The sequence below is a fragment of the Ixodes scapularis genome, unplaced genomic scaffold (genome assembly GCF_016920785.2).
Source record: "Ixodes scapularis isolate PalLabHiFi unplaced genomic scaffold, ASM1692078v2 ptg001299l_1__unscaffolded, whole genome shotgun sequence".
Taxonomy (NCBI): Eukaryota; Metazoa; Arthropoda; class Arachnida; order Ixodida; family Ixodidae; genus Ixodes; species Ixodes scapularis.
This window is the reverse complement of record NW_024610136.1, coordinates 130,936-139,088: the sequence shown is the minus strand read 5'-3', so window position 1 is coordinate 139,088 and position 8,153 is coordinate 130,936. Positions and strand designations below refer to the sequence as shown.

The 8,153-nt window shown below is 48.5% G+C and overlaps 1 long non-coding RNA gene across 1 annotated transcript; it reads right to left on the bottom strand.

Annotated features, from left to right (window-relative positions):
• Positions 1-2,216: 2,216 nt before the first annotated feature.
• Positions 2,217-4,094, bottom strand: LOC121834537. Its single transcript, XR_006077248.1, has 3 exons — positions 4,064-4,094; positions 2,447-2,567; positions 2,217-2,376 (listed from the first exon to the last, which is right to left on the bottom strand). It is a non-coding gene; the product is annotated as an uncharacterized LOC121834537 (long non-coding RNA).
• Positions 4,095-8,153: the final 4,059 nt, after the last annotated feature.

Here is an 8,153-nt window from a genome sequence, read left to right as displayed (position 1 = left end):
GGCTTTTAGGGTTGAATAACTTGGTTTAATATGCAGGTATTATACACAAAAATTACAACATAGTTAAAGTTCGGTAGTTCTCAAAACTCGATGGCCTCTGCTGTTTAACTCTCTTAGTGACACTTCTGCACTTTATCTACTCGTTTTTCCACATCGCTCTCGATGCGTCTCCTTTTAAATCTCTTCATCGACCCCCCTCTCAACTCTTCCGCTCCCAACTTAGCGACACTCTTCTCTCTCTCTTTCACTCTCTCCCTCTGACACGGATTCTCGTCTCCGTGGTACGGCTACACAAATCCCGACAAGCAAAATAATAAATGAGTTCAGTTGGCGCTATCCAAAACAAAACGGCCCTCTGCCGCCGACTCTGTAAACATTCCAATCATCGACCCCTACAAAAGCACGTTAAAGTCCTTAATATACTTCTCGTGTTCACAATAGCCGATTCCCGGTACAACCCCAAAAGTTCGACAACGCCTCCCAACATTCTGTTTAAAAATGGAAGGGCACACACAGACATTTCACGGTCACATATTCCTGCCAGTTGAAAAAAGTTTTCACGAATGTACCGGCGAGCCCGTGCCAAGACATCCACTGCACTCGAGTCGACATTCACACAACAGCCGTCGTTGGGCGTAGATGGTGATGGGGCGCCTACATCGCACAGCAGAGATTCCAAGCCCGCACGTCGTACATGTCCGGAGCAGCATCCGCGACGCTTGGATCGGCCACAAACTCTGCGGCCCTGTTCAAGAGCCACCTGTTGTGTCGCACTGCCTCTTGTATCACAAACACTCCCGATCCTCAGCGGCGACGGTCGTAATTATCTTTTCGCAGCTCGACACATCGGAGCCGAGGGTTCAGTCCGTCGAAGTCAGCGTAATAATCGAAGCCGTGTGGCGTCGTCGACATGCACAGTTTAATCAACGTCTCGTTGTTTTTGAAAACTTTGTAGAGACTTTGCAGGGCTTCTGAGCTCGCGACGACACACTTCAACCATTCGAACCATTCTAGTCCGTGGTTTTGCGATAGGCCTTCCAAAACCATCTTTACGACTGACTGGCGTTCTTGTCCACACTTGACTAGAGCGAGCGTTTTCAGTCTTAGAGTCTGCTATGAAAGCGGCCACCTTTTCAGCCACAACGTTCAAAAAGATGGAGAAGATATATACGTGTTGCAGGTGCGGGGAGGTGCGGAGGGCGTCAAACGTCTCACCGAGGTATTGGTGAACCTCACGTGACATTACATGGTCGATGGTTACGTATTTAAATTGTGCCAATAATTCTACATTTATGCGGCTCTTAACCAAAACGGCCAAATGTAAGCGCTGGCACTGACCTCGGTCGATGGCCAGCTGCACCAATTCGCCGAAATCTGTCACGTAACCAAGCCTCACGACGTGTAGGCTCTTGTTGATAGATAGAGCCTCTATCAAAGCCCGTAGGCTGCGCATAGACAAGGCTAGGTTATCTCTTAGATTAATTTCGATTAAAGATCGATTATGCGCAACGGCCTTAGCCAGATAGGATGCCGTATCGTCGGTTAGGTTGGTGAAATTGAGATCGAGCGTCTCGATCATGCAATTTGTCTTCATCAACAATCGCGCCAATTCGACGACGGCCTCGTTCTGGAAGGAAACGCCCATCAACTTTAGGCGTCTGATAGACGTCATTGCGCGCAGAAAATCGGCCTCTTTATACCTCCGGTAAAGTGCAAGATTTTGAGGGTGCAGCCCGGCCTCTCTAGCATCGCTTGCACGGACCTCAGATCTACAAAATCAGTTTCGTAGCATAACTCCTCCAGTCCGATTTGAAACTCTGATATCCACCTCAACAGGTGATTTGTGAATGCGTGAGACATGGTGGTGATATTTATATTTACGATACGTAGATTACGGAGGTGTTCAATGGCCCGATGCAGATCCATCATGCCCACGGTTACGTACGCCATGTCAGACATGTCGGTTTCCGTGCAAGTTTCATCTACAACCAATTCTCTAATAGACGAATTTTGACGTATGCCGCACAAAATCAAATCTCTAAACATTACGGTACTTTTGCCTACCAATTTTGAAGCATTTAGTCGAATTACGCACGAATGTTGCCTGAAGAGAAGGTACATTATCATGGCCGCCTCCGATTCCTTGGTGTAGTCGATGTCGTCCTCCACGCCTTCGCCCGTGTTCACACATTCTACCGCTAGGCTTTTTGGTGAAATCTCGACAATTTCAAGTCCCACAACAAAAAGTATCGCATTAACTGCAGTTAAGACGCGATGCATTAACAGTAGCCCGCACGTAGACGCGGAACTACATCCCCTCTCCAGTACAGGGAATGCGGTCTTCACGGTCTCGTACATTGTCCACCTGCTGACAGTCTGGAAAAAACAAACAAAAAAACCTGTCTATATAATAATTGAATTGAAATACAAAGGAGAAAAGAAATACCTGATGATCGAGCTCCATAGTCCTACTGGAAGTGGTGGATCCGAAGGATAGCGGGAAACTCATGGTCGTTGTCTAATTGACAGCGTGAGTAGTAGTCGTGTCGTGATGCGAGTGGCGATCGCTTAAAGGGACCATGAAATGATTTTAAAATCGAGTTTCATCCACCGCACGTCGTAAAAGGTGTGAAAAGAAACACAAAAACACAAAAATAGGGAGCCAAAAAAAATTATTTGCCATAGAACTTTTAAAAGAAAACTGGACTCTTTTGCGCCTTCCTTCCTTCGCCTGTTCACTACGATGCATCCGCGGAAATGGAGCACGTCAGCCAAATCCAGGTCGCGTGACATTCACTTGACGTCACTCGCTAGGTTCGCTGCCATCGCCCACCACGGTCGCCATCTTCGAGGTCTCTTGCTATCGCGAATGCCATCTGGCCGGACCTTTTGAGCGTGGTTTAGCAGTATTTTACAACTTTAAAGGGTCTTTTTGATCGAAACTAGGGGCTTTTCTTATACTTTGGTGCTTTTGAATCGCCGTGGGAGTATTTTTTGTGTGTTTTAGTTCGTTTTTGTCGCTATCGGACTCGTTTACCGCGGCCGCGTTGCTCCCTCGGCTCCATGAAGCGCTCCGTGTCGCCCGCCGTGCCGACGGCGGTAGCTCTTGCAAGAACTAATTTTTCTACTTTGGTGCTTTTGTAGCACGGTGTGATTACTCTTTGTTTTGTTTTGCTAGTTCCTTTATTGTTTTTCTCTAGCGGATTTTCTGTACTACGGCCGTGTAACCGTGTTGCTCCATCGCCGCTGTGTCGTACATACGTCGTGCCTTCGGTGTTCGTTCCTGTGCAGAAACATACCGTGCGGCTCACAGAGTGCGCAGCTTATGAAAAATGCGGTGCAATTTTCATTAGCCCAAGCGATTTAAAAACCGGCTGTAAGCGATTTGGCGAGCGGGAAGACAAGCGACGGCGACCCGCTTCGCTGCCGCTCGGTCACTCGCGCGACGAGGCAAACCGCATGAAAGCGACGGGAGCACACGACCAAGGCGATGAGCGCTAAGTTTTCTAGAAATCCCCAAAACTGAGCTACGCGACGAGTGACAGTGAAGGGTGAACCGCATGTAAGCGATTTAGCGAGCGATGGCGACAGCGACGGCAGTCGGCGACGAGCTACGGAGATTTCTCGCGATCGGTCGTCGCGTCGCTCGGTTTTTGGATTTCTAGAAAGGGTCGCTTATCGCCTTGGTCGCATGCTCCCGTCGCTTTCATGCGGTTTGCCACGTCGCGCAAGTGACCGAGCGACAGCGAAGCGGGTCGTCGTCGCTTGTCTCGTCGCTGTCGCTCGTCTCGTGGACCTTTTTCCAGTAAGGAGTGCCCCATGACGGTTTCGCCGCCTACTACAAATGGAGGGCAACCGGACTCGCCTTCTCCCATAGGAACAGATTAGTGTCGCAAGAAAACAGTGCCCCCCAAAAATGGCGAAAGGACGGTCAAGGTCAAGTGGAAAGGGTGTGCGCGTGCGCAGACGCTTACTGGAAAAAGGTCCATTGCCTACATGCGGTTCAGCCTTTACACACGGTACTCGGCGGCAACAAGGAAAACGGCCCGCCCCCAAGACCAACCTTTCTTCTCTCTTCTGTTCAACGAAGCTTCAACGATATGAAATTAGCACACACTAGCACCGGACGACCGCGTAGCGTACCCAAGCCAGTCAAACCGAGACCTCGAAGATGGCGGATCGACGGTGGCGCTCCCTGGCAAAGTCGAACCTGCAGGCTCGGTGAATACCACCTATTGGGTAAGAGCCTACCTCACCAGCACCGCGATCGTAAACAATAAATAGCCGGCGAATGTTTCCTAAAAGTTTTGTTAAATAATATTCAGATCCACATTTTGTAGCATAATTAGAGATGTGTGGCGAACATAGAGATCATACATACTAACTCTAGAGGAAAAGGTCCGCCATTTTCCCATACATTCTGGCTGCCGCAAGCGGCGGATCATGCAGGCAGACCTTCTGGGTCCCAAACACGGTTACATCATCAGAGCAGTTTCGTGAACTTCAACAATTCACGAACTTACCGGTGGAAAGATATTCACGTTCCTTTCGAAGCTTTCTTTTTGAAAAGCGCGCAGATGTACGGCCTCGCGTTAACGCTAAACTAAACCATATACCCGGCTTCGCCGGTGGGGCGCGGCTGGGCGCGGTTGAGGAATACGAAACTGCGCAACAACCAGATTTCCGAGATTTCGACAGAAGGGAAGTTAATGCAGCGTAATAAGTTTATTGCTTTTTATAAGCGTTAGAATAGCTCATAATTTAGTTTACAACGTTAAATTATCACTGTTTATATTGCTAAGCGTTTTCACTCTTCGCGTTACCATGGCAACGTTGCTTTCTTTCTCTCGTGTTCTGTCGCTCTCTTTTGCGTTCGTTCACTCGGGACCCAGGATGTCGGCGCACGGGATTTGCCACTCCTCCTCACCCACCTTTACCCCCCTGGTGGCGAAAATTGCCAAATTTGATGGATGGATGGATGGATGGATGGATCTGGCTAAACCCTGTGAATGGGGCGGTGGCTTGCGCCACCTAGCCAACATTATAAATCTAGTTATATGTTTCGAATTCCAAGATTAAATCTCACCCCTGCCTCGATTTTAGCCACCAGTCTGATAACCTCCGCTTGGTTATTTCTACCCGTGTAAAGTCTATTTTTCCTTCACTGTCTTTAAAACCCAATGCTTTGATTAAATCCGCCCGGTCACTGTTAACTGTTGGGTGCAGCCCTTTACAGAAAAGTATCAAGTGTTCAGCCGTTTCCTCCTGCTCCCCACACACACTACATAAAGTGTCCATCTCCTGGTACTTAACCCGGTACGTCTTAGTCCGCAATACTCCTGTCCTGGCCTCAAACAACAAAGAGCTTCCCCTAGAATTATCGTAGATATTTTCTTTGCAAATTTCCTGTTTGAACATTCTGTACGTCTCCAGTGCTGGTTTTGTCTGCATACCCGTTTCCCACAGACCCTTCTCTGTTTCTTTTATCCTTTTCTTAACCCGTAATTCCTGGTTGGCGCCCCCACTGCCGCCCAAATATTTGCTTGATAATTTTCTAGTTCGCTTTCTCCATTTGGTATCTATATTCCTCATGTACAAATAACTGAAAACTTTCCTAGCCCACTGCTCTTCCTCCATTTCCCTCAAACGCTCCTCAAATTCTATCTTGCTGCTAGCTTCCCTGCCCTCGATTGACGTCCATCCCATGTCGCCTTGTACCCCCTGATTCGGCGTATTTCCATGAGCTCCCAAAGCAAGCCTACCTACGCCCCGCTGTTTAATTTCTAACTTTGCTTGAATATCTGGTCTCATGCACAGGACCGCATTGCCGAAGGTCAGGCCGGGAACCATGACCCCTTTCCAAATCCCCCTCACCACTTCATACCTACTGTAATTCCACAGAGCCCTATGTTTCATGACGGCTGCATTCCTGCTACCTTTCATCGCTACATGTTTTTCATGCTCCGTTAGATACTCAACACCATTATTTATCCATACCTCAAGATACCTGTACTTATCCACTACCTCCAACATGACCTCTTGTATCCTATGCTCGCCACCATCTTTATCATTAAAAATCATCACTGCCGATTTTTCTTGACTAAATTTAAGACCTAGTTTATCTCCCTCTGTACCACAGATATCCATTAATTTCTGCAAATCTTCTTTGTTGTCGGCCATTAGCACTATATCATCTGCATACATCAGCCCCGGTAGTGATTGTTTAATCCATTCACCTTGCTTGATGAAAGAAAGGTTGAAGCCAAACCCGCTCCGCTCTAGTTTGTTCTCCAATCCCTGTAAGTATAACATGAACAACAAAGGCGACAAAGGGCAGCCTTGCCTAAGCCCCCGCTCTATCTCTATAGGCTCCGATACATTTGTTTCCCATTTTATAAGCACCTTGTTGCTATTATATATATCTTTTAAAAGATTAGTTACTCCAGCTTCTACCCCTAATATACCCAGTATGCCCCACAAATTCTCTTGACTTACACTGTCGTAGGCTCCTTTGATATCCAGAAACGCTAGCCATAGGGTCCTTTGTTCCTTTTCTGCTATTTCGATACACTGCGTTAAAGAGAACAGATTGTCCTCTAACCTCCTTTGCTTCCGGAACCCATTCTGCAGCTCCCCCAGCACCCCCTCGCTCTCCACCCATGCCTGCAGTCTATCCTTTATAATCTGCATCACCACCCTGTAAATCACTGACGTCACCGTTATAGGACGATACCGTAAAATCCTGAATTAACGCCCCCCTTTTCGCCGTAGATAATTGGCCAAAAAAGTGGGGTGGGCGATCTTTCAGTATTTAAAAACCAAAATCACAAACAAAACTCGAGTAACTCGTGCGCCAAAGCAGCGTGGGTTTCCCTAGCTCTCATCGCTGAAACCGTCAAACGACACATCGCTTTCGCTATCGAAGATTAAATCGCCTCGTCAATGAGGCTCTCGGGATCCTCGGGTCCATTGGTTACCGAAGCCAAACGGTCGTTGAGCTCGCCGTCCTCGGAACCATCGAGCCTTGCGGATATTCCGCACCGTTTGAACGAACTCCGCACGGTATCCTCGGAGACGGAGGCCCACGCCTAAGCCACGAAGTCCACAACCTCTTGACGCGACGGCTTGCGAAGGTTGCCCTTTGGAGTCACCGAACCTTTCCGGAAGAACGATGCCCAAATTCCACGCAGCGTGTCCTTGAAGGGCTTCATCCATGAGACGTCCGCGGGTTGCAAAATGGACGTGCAACCGCCCAGTATCAAGACGACGTCGGTGTCTTTTGCGTCGAGCGCTTCTCGGGCCGCCTGTCTTGTGTATGGGTGCTTGGTCCAGTATGAGCAGTCTCCTCACGTCGTCGGCGTTCGGGCCCCAAACTCTCCTAGTCCACTCCAGTAGGACGGGAGAGGTCATCCAACCGTTCTTGGAAGAAGTAACTCGCACATTTGCTGCAAGTACAACAAGTATAACATGAAATAACAGTTCGGGCCCCAAACGCACATTACACATGCTACGCCGATGAGTGAAGATATGCGAACTGCCCGATTTTATGGCCGAGCGCCGAAGCACGCGCAAGTGAGTAACCTTTGGAAAGCCAGCAAGTCACGCGCCAACTGCTCGTGCGCTCAAGATGGCGCCGGCCAGAACGGCTACGCCATCTTTCGGAAATGGGGCGATACAAAACAAAACAGGCTGTGGCGTTTTGTCAATGGATGACGCAACAGTCGCTCTATTTAAAAAAAAAAACAAAATGCTGTCAGCCTTATTTTTACGTATTTCTAAGGCTTTGTTTCGACATTTATACCCTAAATGGTGATTAATTACAACATGCGGCACCGCGGTTCTCCTGAACCAAAATAAATATTATTATTATTATTATTATACTTGGAATCCTTAGAGAAAAGAGTACTCCGGGGGGATCCGGCCGGTTGGCTCCTTCAGTACGATCAAAGCAGGTAGCTTGATGCCCGCTGCCGTCGCGCACAAGGCCACCGTCATCCCTCGCCGAGCAGAGCTGGTGTTGGCGATGCGAATACTCGACTCGCCGACAGCATTGTTGGTTCTCGCAGCAGGGCAATCCATCCGGACCATAGTCTGATCCATGTTGGCTATGTTGTAGTCCGAGTAGTTGTGCTCCAGGCGCAGAGTTGACACAG